The 13,899-nt window shown below is 37.6% G+C and overlaps 1 protein-coding gene and 1 long non-coding RNA gene across 5 annotated transcripts in view; one reads left to right on the top strand and one right to left on the bottom strand.

The window, feature by feature from the left end:
- Positions 1-13,899, top strand: part of GPC6 (glypican 6) — an 807,879-nt gene that overhangs the window by 625,507 nt on the left and 168,473 nt on the right. The window lies entirely within an intron of this gene.
- The window catches only part of LOC308188347, a 107,802-nt gene that overhangs the window by 28,800 nt on the left and 65,103 nt on the right, over positions 1-13,899 (bottom strand). Inside the window, exons 2-3 of one of the 3 annotated variants that reach the window (XR_013945430.1) lie at positions 8,869-13,748; positions 2,172-2,248 (exon numbers count right to left, since the gene is read on the bottom strand). This is a non-coding gene — a long non-coding RNA (uncharacterized lncRNA). Of the gene's footprint in view, positions 1-2,171; positions 13,749-13,899 lie in introns of all 3 variants that reach the window. The other 2 variants (XR_013945429.1, XR_013945431.1) reach the window with 2 other exon arrangements.

Below are 13,899 nucleotides of genomic sequence, written 5' to 3'. Positions count from 1 at the left end.
CTGCGAAAGCAAATAGATGGACTCTGCTTAGTGTTCTGGGATCACCCATTACTTACTGAGCATGGGTTTTAGGGGGATATGAGAGCTTTTTTGCAAGAATGATCCCAATCATTGGAAATTGCCCAAAAGCAGCTCTGAAGACACTCCTGCAGCAAATAAGGCAAATTTGTCCTTGATCCTGGTTTTGCTTCTGTACACCTCCGTTGGTGCACACAGAAAGGAATTATTGCACCTGTGGCGACTTTATCAAAAATCCAAAAACGAATTGGATTTGGGTGGGTGAAATTTGAAGCCTGGAAGTGTGCCCGTTTCTAAGAGTGTGCCCATTTCTTATCAGCCTTGCAATTCACTGTCTACTGGTGACAAGGTATTTTTTGATGTGCTCTGAAGTTCACAAACTGGGTATCAAATGTTTTTGAACAGGTAGAAGAAAATACTCATCATCCTATAGCAGTACAAAAAACGTAGTCCCTCTTCTCACAGGAATACCAGGATTCTTGTGCAACTCATAAAGCAGGTATTCAACTTTTGCAGTAATACGATATGTCTTAAATAAAAGTGAAATGAAAAAAGACTCCATAGCAGGGTAATTAAATGTATTAATTCCCCTTGCTATCCCAAATGGATTGATCATGACTCTTAAGTGGTCAAATTTCTTTTATTTTGTTTAAAAAAAATATGTAGTATAGTATAATTGATGTTAAATTCCTGATTAACCATAAAAGCCCTGGTTGAATAAGTGATGTCTGGCAATTTAAATAGGTTTTGATATTACAGTGTGTAAGAAGGTTTTATTAATACTATTGAACTGAAAACATAGCTTGAATTGGTTCCTGTTTTGTATAAATGTTAATATCCTGTGTAGATGACCTTGCCCCTAATTTCATATATATTTTAGCTCAAGGCAGCAAGGGAAATTTAAAGCCTAACTACAAATAACAGTGTGGCAGAACAAGTAATTTTGACTTGTGAGGAATCAAAATGGAATTTTCTCTCATTAAGAATACGGATAAATAATTATACGTCTTAAAAGCTAAACTGTGTAATGAAGATAAGGTACTCAATGTAAAAAGGAGACAGTGTTACAGTTTCACTAAATATGTGCGCTAAATATGTGCATAGTGTAACCAAGGCAAAGCATTCACTAAATCTCTGGGATTTATCAGCAACCAAGGCAACTCACTTTACAGGTGGAGGGTCGCATAAAAACAGTTTCAATAACAACATTTTATTTTAAAAGCTTGCTAAATTTTTTTCTTTAATGCTGTTGCTGTGATATACTCTGTGGCATGTCTGATATATATAATAGTGCTTGTTGCTGTAAAAGTCGTTTTGCCACTTCTTTGGGATGACCTGTATAACTCACAAGTGGCATACCAGCAATAAAACCTTTATAGCACTCTGCACTATTACTGATTCTAACCGTATGTTGATGCATATACTTACGTATATAATAAAGCACAGACTGTTCTTTAGCATACCACTTCATAAGACAAATGTCAGTGTGACTTAACAACATGAACAAACTTTACCAGTACAAAATTAGTAAACTTTCATGTAACTGTAAAGACAGCTGGAAACCTGACATAGATCAAATAGCCCAGGTCAGTCTGGCTCTTGCTTGCAATGGAAGTTTTAGCTACCCTGCCTTAAGAAACATTGTATCTGTGCTTGCTTATCTTACAAAGTCTTATCTTTACATGTGCCATTACAGGCAGATTACTTATTTTGAAATAAGAGATTTCAAATGTTAGCAGTCCCATTTTCACTGTCCTGGCAAAAACTGGTACCAGGAAGAACAGCCACTGGAAGTGATGGCATAAAACTACATTTCTGGAAATACTAAAGAGCAAGGATCTTTAATCCCTGCAAAAAAAGGGACTGCAGGAAGAAGACTCACCTGCCCCCAAAAATGAACTAGCAGTATGGCAGAGCACACGCAACCTCATCTTGTTCATCTTAACACTCCACAGCCCAATTTATCACTACAGTCTGTTGAGAAATTGATGGAAAAATCAAATAGCTTAAACATCTGTTTTTCTTCTTTTTTTTCTATTTTTTTTTAATTTTAAAAATCAAGATATGTTAGTTCAGCACAATTGAAATCTTTTGTCAGAGCACACAAGCTTCCATGAAGCTATATCTGTACTTATTCTGACAAGGGTACTCACCTCAGATGTGGAGACTGAACTGAAGTCCATCATTTGTAAGAGGAACTTAATAACACAGATGTTTGCTTTTTCTCTTTCTGGATGAAAAAAGACAAAGTTTCAGGACCATCCCAATATGGAGTGATGAAATACTTGAAATCATTAACATTTACACATTATGAGAAAATCATTTTTTCTCGTAATCACTTCTGGAATTTTCCCAGGAGGAACCAATTAGTGAGGGTACAGTTCTCATGGTGAGAGATTTCCTTGCCACTAGCATGATGATGAATGTTATTATAAGTGAACACATATTTAATTAAAAGCAAATACATGAAAGAAATAACAGTTTCTGGGGCATTTAAAATGGCTTCTTTCGATGCTCATGTGTTTTTATCATAAAGCATGTCTTAGGTAGGATGGTCCTACCACTTGTTATTCAGTATATACTTAATGAGGCAGACAATCACAGGAACTTAGCAGTGACAACATGTTTCATTAAGGTTATGAAGAAAAGTTAGGAATGGGAAACATGACTAGATTAATTGTGCATCCATTAACACACTGCAGTTCCAAAGACACTATGGCTTTCACCTTGTACAAATATTGGTAGAGGAGCATATATCATTGCTAAAAGGAAAACAGAGATTGCTAATTTGGAAATCTGGAGAGCAGCAGTGACCTAGACTACCGTTAGAGTCTAGTTTTCATCTTCTGGCTTTGTGGATTTAGGTCTATGATTACATTAGTGATCTTTACTGTACCACTAGCTTGTTTTCAGTTATTTAGACTGTAAAATTTCAAGACCAGCTTGTATTCTAAATACCACACCATGCCTGAAATTCATTTTTGTGTTTTTCTGCTAATATGCTATAACTAATGTTTATATACCAGGAGTCAGAAACATGTTTCTCAAGAAAATTCAAACAAAAATAAACTGACAAAGTCAATCTTCTAGCTTTATTATATTGTGCAAACCTGTAGTGCAGCTTTGGTCTGTGTCAGGGCTGAAGTTCAGTGACTTCACAAGAAGGCATTTAATGGAAAATGCATATGCCTTATCAGAAGTAAAGGGTAGCCCTATTTCCTAATTGTAGCTGAATCAGAAACAGCAATATGGTTCAGCGTGTGCCTTAGTCTCAGGCACAGAGTTTTTGATTTCAGACCAATAAAGCAAATACTTTTCATAAATTGTATACTGGCGTGTCTCCTTTTGCATTCTTCCAACCTTATATCATTCCTTATAAGTTTAGGTACTGTGGTGGTTATCTTTGGCCAGCAGTCAGACCCCTAATTAGCTGCTCGCTTGCTTCCCCTAATCAGCTGGACAGAAGGCAAAAATAGTATGAGAAAGCTCATGGGTCAAGACAAGGAGATTGCTTACCAGTTACAACTGTGTGCAAAACTGACTCAACTTGTAGAAGAATAATTTAATTTATTGCCAGTTAAAAAGATTTGGGTAGGAAGAAACAAAGACAAACATTAAAGCAATACCTTTCTTCCCCTTTTCGCGCATTCAGCTTCACTCCAACTCCTCTATAACCCCCTGAATAGCACAGTGGGAATGGGTGGGAAGGTATGGTGCATATATAGCAATTCTTCCCTGCCACTCCTTCCCTGTCATACTTTTCCCCGGCTTGAGCATGGGCTCTCCACTGCCTACAGTCCCTCAACAAAAAGTCTGCCCCAGAGGTGGTCCTCCATGGGCCACAGGACCTCTGCTTCAGTGCCTGGAGTGTACCCTCCACCTCCTCCTTTTCTGGCCTTGGTGTCTGCAGAGCTGTTTCTCACACGTCTCCTTAACAACTCCGCCTATGTGGTATTTTGCCCTTATACAGTTTTCTCTGAGGTGCTGGGTGCCTTCATCTTGGCTGCTGGGCCTAGCTATGCCCTGTGCTGGAGCAGGCTGGAACCAGTTGTGTCTGGCATGGGACAGTCCCAGCCTCTCCTCACAGAGGCCAGCCCTGCAGGCCCTGCTGCCAAAACCTTTCTGTGGACACCCAAAATAGATACAAAGCTTATGAGTCTATTTTAGTCCATAGACTTCCTAAATGATCTGTATAATCAATGCAGACACACTGGTATTTCTGAAAGGTAGTTCAAGTCTTGGGGAATCACCCACCAGAGGTGTCTGTGCCTCTCCAGTTTTCCTATAATACTGCAGTCGTTTCTTTTATACTGAACAAAAATAGATCTCTAGAGCAGAGCACACAGCACCTTATGAGATCTATTTATCCCTTGTACATACTTAACTAAAACTTAAAAAAACATATATAAATACTGAACTGGATGGTGCAAATATACCACTGAGCTGCTTTAATCAAACTTAATTATATCTTTTTATTTGCTTTAAATTTGCCTACAGGTGCAATAAAATAAAAGTGTGTATGCAATGGAGCACATTTGTAATACTAGCCAGGATAACAAGTGGGCTGTAAAAAATATATAATTGTTTTCAAAGTACTGAACCAGATTAGCATGGATTAACACATCTGTTTGAAAATCCATGGCAGGAATCATTATAAGTGCTTGGCACGTCATCCCTTATTACACTGCTTATTTTTTCAGCCACACAATATAAGCATTGCATGAAAATAAAAACATTGTGTGTTTCTGTTTGCCACAAAAGGAAACCTAATAAGCAAGTTGAGAATGTCATTGTCTGCAACACTGAAAATACAATCCTGGCAGGACCAGCGGTTCATAATCCAGACTCTTTTCAACTGGTACACCATGGAATGCTGTTGTAGTTGAACATGAAAGTTTGTGTTCACGTTTGTTCATCTTATTTGAAAAATAGGTAACTAAACATAAAAAATGTAAAAGAGAACAAGATACGAAGTCAGAAGTAACAGGTGGCAGCTGTCAGATTGCAAGTTACTCTTACCACTTGAATTTCGCTACCTTTTTTCATCACATATTTTTTCCAAAGGAGTGTCTCTTGGAGTTCACAGGATGGGTGGTGGTCTGGGAAAGAAGAAGCTGCCTCATTTGTTTCAGTGGCTGGGAAAGGTTCGACAGAAAACTCAGAATGTCATTTACAGGAAAGAAGCTATGTAAGCAGGTGTGCTAAATGTAATAGTATTGCACTTTGAGTTTTTCCTCTAACTCGTAGTTTTTGATGCATCAGAGTGGTTCTGAGAGGATTTAACCAGCTAAGCTCATACACAGTAAATTTGCATTCATGTGATGGCAGTAATTTGCATTCAGTAATGTCCAGGATAATAATCTCCAACAAAAAGCATGACTTGATGCTGATGTTCACCTGAACATGAGCCAGCAGTGTGCCCAGGTGGCCAAGAAGGCCAAAGGCATTCTGTCGTGTATCAGGAATAGTGTAGCCAGCAGGACCAGGGAGGTGATCTTCCCCCTGTACTCTGCTCTGGTGAGGCTGCACCTTGAGTACTGTGTTCAGTTTTGGGCCCCTCACTACAAGAAGGGCATCAAGGCCCTGGAACATGTCCAGAGAAGGGCTACAAAGCTGGTGAAGGGCCTGGAACACAAGTCCTGTAAGGAGCGTCTGAGGGAACTGGCGTTTAGTCTGGAGAAGAGGAGGCTGAGGGGAGACATTATTGCTCTCTACAGCTACCTGAAAAGAAGTTGTGGGAAGCTGGGGATTGGCTTCTTCTATCAGATAACTAGTGATAGGACTAGAGGGAATGACCTCAAGATGCGCTAGGGGAGGTTCAGGTTGGAATCAGGAGACATTTCTACTCAGAAAGAGCAGTCAGGCACTGGAACAAGTTGCCCAGAGAAGTGGTGGAGTCACCTGGGGATGTTTAAGGAAAGGTTGGACCTGTTGCTTAGGGACATAGTTTAGTGGGTGACATTGGTAGTAGGGTGATGGTTGGATCAGATGATCTTGAAGGTCTTTTCCAGTCTTTATGATTCTATGAATGAATGTTGTCTAGCATCCAGACACAAATTGGTCATGGTTCCAGATAAAAAGGCAAAAAATGATAGAAAGCAGTAGCCACAAATGGAAATTTAAGTAGAGGTTCTAGATTATTCCCTTTATAGGTAATTGTTTCTGTCCCAGTCACTTTAGCTGGATATTCACTGTGCAAGGTGCTAGAACACTGAATTAATTTTATTGTTTAAAAGATTCAGCACATACAGTTTTGTGGTTAATACAGGTTCTGATTTCAAGTTTCACCAAGGTCTTTTTAGTCAGCTCTGCAGAGTCCCTGAATTTTTTCATTTTTCTGCAGGTGACAATTTCCTCATCATCCTGCCCAGAGATCGTGTAAACCAGCATTTTTACAGATTCACACATTGTTTACTAAGCTCCTGGGTACTTATTTTTATATATCCAGGGCTTTGCACAGAAATAAAGAATGTGAACAAATTCAACTCTCATTACTAGACCCCAAGATACTATTGAAAAGCATCAGGATCAATTCTTAGAAGAAAATTGATGGCTATTAAGTAAAATAAATGAATAAATAAATAAAAAATCACCACATATATCAGGAATTCACAGAGTCAGAAGCTACTTGAGGCTAAAAGATCATTCTTCTGAAAATATTACAATATTTGCAAATATGATGTATTTATATCACTACAGGCCTGCCTTATGCTCATAGAGTTTCCCATCAGCTCCACAAGGTCAGAAACAGGATGACCTTATAGTCTGACTAGGTTTGAATACCTCTGAATTCATCACATTTGACAGAAATTTATCATGCCTGAATACATGCCTGGCAGTTAGGTGATCCTGAATTATAACCCTTCATAAACTGCAGAGGCAGTTGCCTAGAGAGGTTTTGTCTCTGTTTCTCCAGCTGTGAAATACATAATGTAATATTGGAGATGAAATGATTGGTCACAGGTTTCCAGGTTCTTGAATGATGGACTGAAAAGCTTGTAAAAGAGTGAATTATAATTTCAAAAAAATATTAAACCACTTCCATGGGAAATATTCTGAGCATTATCCATTGTACACATTAGATGAAACAGGCCTCCTCTGGGAAAAACAGTATACAGGCATGGCATTGAAAGTGATCATACTACATGTGCACACAGCACAGAAGCAGATTTAAAGTTTTATATATAACAAATTATGAAATTTCCTAATTTTCAAGTATTGCCTTTTCAGCCTTAACATTATATAATGTAGTTCTACACAAGCGTGAAGTAAACACACATAATCCACGCCTTTGGAGACCTGCAGAGAGATTTTACAGTCAACTCACATAAATGTGAGGAGGAGAAGAATCTGTTTTTTCAGGAAAGGTAATGCAAGTCATTACATCACAACTTCAGCTGATGGTATACCTTCATTTTTCCTTTTCATCCATTTGTGTGAAAGCTACAAATGCATTTTATTTCCTGGAGATGTTTGACACTACCTCTAGAATAAGTAAGGAAGAGTAAAATTAAATGATGGTATAAGCAAAGCTGTCTAACACTAGCCTGTTTTCTCTGGTGCTAACAATAAATGACAAATAGTTAAGTGGGAGGAAGAAGTGCTAATCATAAGGGAGAAACAATGAGAAGTGATAGGCACAAATGTAGATGGAGAAGCTCACAAAGAGAGAGGCAAAGGATTTTGTTACTTGGCATTGTGCTCAAGAAGTTCTTTGATGTCACCTGTGAGGGGCTAGATCCCTCAGGTGTTGCCACTTTCCTAGCTCCAGCATAGACCTGAGCAGTAAATGAGAATATACGTCTAGCAAGGTGACAAAGCTGGCCCATATGTTTAAAACTAAGCAAATGATTTGTTAGATCAGGCTGTTGTTTTCTTGAAACAGAGCCTCTCTGGCTTATTTGTCTTCATTTCTTTGGAAGGAAGTAAAAAACGCTTTCAAATACTGCCAGTGTTACGATTCCTTTCTATCTCTACTTGTTCTCTCTTCACTATCCTTTCCATAATGGTCACCCTCATGTTATTTCTTTCATTTTCACTTTGCTTGCAGATGTTCCACAACTGTCTCCAAATGTGCCTTTCATGTCCACTAAATTAATAAAATGAATTTTGAATACTTTTGTGGAAGACACCTGTGAGTTATGGAACCACTCTCCTACTATCACTGGCAGACATAGTTTTTATTTACTTTCATAGTCCCAGGAATTAAGAGCATTGTCCAAGCTAAGTTCTTGAGCTGTCTTGAAAGGGAAAAACTGAACAGAGAAAGAATTTTCAATGTAAATTCCTCCTATCCTTTCTCTGGCTGTAAAACACTCAAGTGTAATACTTATCCTTTTGCCCCAAAATTAACCCTTTTCAAAGGTATGCTGTCAGCACTCTATGAACTCTTTCCAGTAGAGCTTTTGTTTAATGTTGACATGTTCCTTTTAATTATAAAGTAGTAAGTTCATGGATCCAATGTTGCTAATTCCAAATGGTTTGTCAGAACCTGAATTTAATTTCATTTACTGTTCTCAAGATGTAGGATGTTCAAGTGTCTTTATTTTACCTTCAGAGTCCTAAAATTTATAGGTCAGGTGTGGTGAAAAAAAGACATCACTTCAGAAAACTTGCATTAAAAGTTAATTTTCATTCATTCAATCCATAATTTAACATTAATTAGTGTTGTGGTTTTACCTCAGCCAGCAGCTAAGGATCCACACATCCACTTCCTCACTTCTTGTGCAGTGGGATGTGGGAGAGAGTCAGAATTCAAAAGCAAGACAATTTGGTGGTGAAGTTAAAGACAGCTGAATAAGTGAAGGAATGAGGGAAGAAAATACAAGTCATGCAAAGGCAATCACTCACCATCTCCCCCAGGCAGACCAGTGCCCAGCCTTTCTGCAAGAAATAGACACCTTGGAAGACAAAACCTCCCAGCTTTTATTGCTGAACATGATGTTATATGGTATGGGATATGCCTTTGGCTGATTTGGATCAGCTGTCCCAGCTATGTCCCATCTCAAGTTCTTGCCCACCCCCAGCCTACTCACTGGGGAAATAGACTGAGGAAAAGAAAAAGCTTCAGTGTTGTGCAGGCACATTTCAGCAATAGTCAATGCACTGGTCCTCCACCTTCTGAATTATCTACTCATTTTTCTATGAGAGCAGCATTTTAGCCTTTCAGAAGTTATGCAGATTGAACAGAACATATGCCAAGCACACCTCAAATAAAATCAGAAAAGTGTTTCATCTTAAGTATATAGATAAAATATTGGACATGTCTACATTTTTCTTCTTGATAGCAAACTTTTCTGTAGATAAAAATAAATAAATAAATAAATAAATAAATAAATAAATAAAGGATAAGAGTAGACCTTTCCACAATGAACTCCACAAGTATTGTCTGAACTAACGGTGTCTAAGAGAATTTTGAATACATCATAATTTTTTAACAATAATCAGTATAAAAACTTCTTGGAACATGTAAACCATTCTGAAATGACCACTCATCATTTGGTATTTTCCCAGATAAATTTTGTCAGCAAACATTCTGGAGCCTTTATAAATTCTCACATGGTCCCTCTGTTTTCAATAGCATCTGAATGCCCATATAACATGAATATCTGACTCACAAAGTGAATATAAAGACGTATTTACAACAGTCTTGTCTTGGTAAAGTATATAAATAGGTGGTCAGGTTTTCAGGTAGTCTGTATGTTGTTCTTAATATTTTCTTTAGGATTTGAGTGCTGGAAATGTGAATTGAAATAATAAAAATTCTAAAGGCAATGATTTCATGTGGCTTGGAGGGCTAGGCATTTTTTTTTGTGCCTGTTTAGCTATCAATGCATGTATTCAGTACCTGCATCAGCAGACGGATTTTCAGGAAAGACCAACATCTATGGCCTCTGTCAGGTTTATCTGGCAGCTATTGAGACATCCTGCCACTTCTGTGCATTACTGGTGTGAAGGGGTGCAAGACACGGACTCCTGATGGCTCTTGAACAGGAGACGTTTATTGCCCTTTTTCACTACTACATATACTTTCCCCGTAGCCCCACGCGATGTCCATGTGCCCGAATCTGTCTTACAATTGGTTAGAGACCCTCAGACATGCGCCTCGAGCCAGCCAGCAATTGGCCACTGCCCAAAGGTCATCTTTAACACTGTAGCCAATTTACTTTATCTCGATCTTGCTCGAGTTTTTGTTTCTACCGCTTGTTTCCTCATTATCTCTAATTCAGGGACATGTGAAACAGCGCAAAGGCACCTGTGAATTCCTTTCCCACACTGGTGTGGCAGTGGGTCAGAGAGCTCCATCTGTTTTTAACATCGGAAGTGGCACATCATTATCCTATCAAGCTTTTTCTTTTTCCTCCTTCTTCTGAATGAAGCAATCACACTGATCTTGTTTCTCTCTCATGTTGAAGGATGTTCTTAACTCCATTCTGGTAAATATTAGTGTATTTTAACCTTCTTATTACAGAATACAAGTGCAGTGCAATCACTGTATATATAACAGAAGAACAACAGGAATAAAGGGATACAGCTGTAGGAAATAAGTTATTTCAGTTAAGATATTTTAAGTGTGGCATGATTTTACTGTAAAAGCAATGAATATTATTTCTCTTCCATTGGATAATCGTAGATTAGTCAGAATCTGCACTAACTGTTCCTAAAAAATAAAACCAAGGTATTAATACTTTTTGTCATTATTGCAACTGTTTCTGTAACATATTGGTACATACGCATTATTGCTAAACTGTCTTGAAAAATCAAGAAGAGTACTCCATATTCAAGCCTAATTATACCAAAAGCAGTGTCAATGACACCACAGTAATCTTGAATGGAACGCTCACAAAAAATTGAGATATTCTTCTGGGACCTTTGATGGTACTAATAAGAGTTTCATCAGATCAAGAGATCTTATTAAAGAGATATGCTGTATATATCTTAAAGACAAACTTTAACAGCTTATCAGGATCCCAAATGAGAATGGCAATTTCCTTAATGGGATGCAGATTCTTTCCAGACGCAGGACACTAATGTTGGAAGTAATATCTTTGTCTCCTAATTTTTGATTGGCTTTCAAATAAGAAATGCAATCCCTGCTACTATAAAAACAAAGAATAACCACTCCTTTAAAGCTTAATCACTTCAAAATTCCTCTAAAATATCTGAACTAAACTACTCTTTACCTTTTTTATTAAGTCTGGGTTCAGTTTAAATAGAATTTATTGCATGGGATATATAGCTAAATTGGTAGGGATATATCTGAAGTTTAAATCTTCATGTTTCTCTTAGAAGGACTTTTTGTAGCACTCAAGAAAATTCCAGTTTTATCCCAGGATTTATTTTTTTCAATCATGTGCAATATTATCTAGCAAAATTTAGGTTATTTGAGGAAATGGAAACTAAACTTCTGCCAGAAGGATAATGACAGGTTATTTTCAGAAAAGGGTCTGAGAAGAAAAAGAGGAAATATGACTTTCTGGGGAGATATCAGTGTTTAAACGTCCTTTACTAGTTATCGTGTTGTTGATTCATCAGGTAACAGTTCTCGGTCAAATCATTTCTCTGTTTCAGTGATGTCCAATCATAAGATCTATTAAAAAATAAAATAAAATCTAAACATCAAGGCTCTTCTCTTTTTTCCCTTAAGTTGAGTAAGGCTGTATCTGACCTCCACACCAAGAAACCCCAGAGGAGGAAACTGCACAAGAAGAAAACCACAGACAACAGACCTCACTTGGCTGTAGGTGATAGGTCTGCCACTCCAAAGAAAAGTTCTCTTAAGAAAGTACCTTTTTATATGAAAACAGGACAGGTCAAGTTGATCAGTTTTTCTGGGTGGTTTTGACTGGGAATATATTACTACCAATTAAATAATCTCTAACTATTAAAATAGGTTCAGAGTTATCTCAGACTACAGCATCACTCACTGCTAAATAAAAGGATGCTGAGAGGCATGGATTGGCTTACCTTTCCTCTGCTCAAGAGTAGCTATATTAACAGTAGACAGGGCATGTCCCCAGGACATAGTCCATTTTATGCTCCTCTTACCTTAGGATATAAATTGTGTATGTGTGTGAGTTCCAATTCAAAATGTCTGATATGACGTGAGGACTCTATAAAAAACGTGATATTTTCATAGCATGAAAAATGATTGTTTTGCATGCATAGCAGTGTATCAACAGGCAAGTGGGCATGTTTGAGAGCATAAATCTTGATGGAGGCATGTTGTATGGAGGAAAACAAACATAGCGTGTTTTTATCTCAAAAAAATATTGCTGTTCAGAAGGTTTGGCAAAGTGAAATGCTCTTTGAGCAGTGTTCAAGCAACGTCTTAGGGAAAGCTTTGTGGAACAATCACACAGGCAGGAAAGTGAAGTGTTATTTAAGCAGCACAGGTGATGAAATAATCCAGATAACATTGCTGTGTGTGTTGCCCTTAGCAAAAGATTTGTTCAGGCCTTACCAGGTTAAGAGCTGCACAATAGGTATGCCAGAAACAGTATGGCAGCTGCCATATAGGAGACAAGAAAGGGAAGGCTTTCAGAAATGCAGTCCCCTAGTGCAATCCCTTACTCTGATTTATCATTTATTGAAGTTACTACAGTCTTCACCACATTCAAACTGCTTTAAAAAATTCTTTGCAGCACCATGAATGTGCTTCAGATAAATGAGGAAAAAAAATACAAAGATATCTAAAATATCTTTGCATTTAAACTTTAATTCAGAGAAGGCAATGATTTTTCTATTCCTCCTCATATTTGAAGGCCTGAAAATTAGGGGAATATGCACTAGTGGATGAGAACTTCTAAATTATCTTCATGATCTGGTTACACATAAGAAGACCAAAAGAATTTGGAAATTATGCCTTGTATGAAAGATTAGCTTCTTTTACGTAGCCCAGCATAACAGTATGCTGAGACTGCGATAAGGAACTGTTCTTAAAATACTTGTGATAAGGCTGTGTGGCAATTAATTTGAGAACACATAAGGTTAAGATGCAGCACCATTTCTACTGCCCTCAAAAATAGCCTGATTTAATTCAAACCAAACAGTAGCAGTCAAGCAATTCATGATTTTATTTTTTATTTTTTGCCATGCCCATGAAGCTATTGACCTGTGACATGGTTTTTGTTAGAAGAACATTTATATTTCATCCTCAAAATGTCATGTAGTCATTACTCATTAAAATATGAAAGTAAAGCTGATGATCAGAAGAGCACTGCCTGTGTGCATGTTTCTGAACTAGGTATTGAGCAGCTGAAGTGAAAACAGGCTGTTTCCTTCTAATCCCAGTGCTGACTACTTCTAAAAAGACTCACTGAATGTCTGAGAGGGGAAACAAAATGCAACTCCTTTAAAAATATCTTGGCATAGGAGTGGTCAAAGTTGCAAAGAAAAGTGCCACATCTTCAGTTTAGTATTACCTCTGCATTGGTGACCTTATGGGGCATAAAGACATTCAAATAGGTTAATTCATACTTAGTAAAGTAAAAACTGTAACAGACAGTAAAGTAAAAAAAAATAAATTATGAAAGGCTGTATGGTTTGCAGTTTCTTCAGTCTTTTATTTTATGCACGTAGAGCTCTGCTTTCCTCTTCCCTCAGACTTTGTCCTCAGGATGTTCTATAGATCATCTACTTCTTCAACAGCTTCTCACCAGCTCTCCTGTGTATTTGATGTTGCTTTTATATTTTTATTTGTTTTTCCTGGAGTCCCTGTGCATTTTTTTCTGGCATAATGAAAAAAAAAAAAAAGTTAATGTGTTGTTAGTATGTTAGATTTTCCTTCAGTCTCTACTCAGTTAAAGTATGTGCATATTGATAATGATGGGAAAAAAGGCTGTTATCTAAGTTGGGGGGGGGGGGGGTTGCTTCGTTCAT

This window comes from Anser brachyrhynchus, assembly GCF_964034855.1.
Source record: "Anser brachyrhynchus genome assembly, chromosome: 1".
Lineage (NCBI taxonomy): Eukaryota > Metazoa > Chordata > Aves > Anseriformes > Anatidae > Anser > Anser brachyrhynchus.
This window is presented reverse-complemented; position numbering and strand designations above follow the sequence as displayed.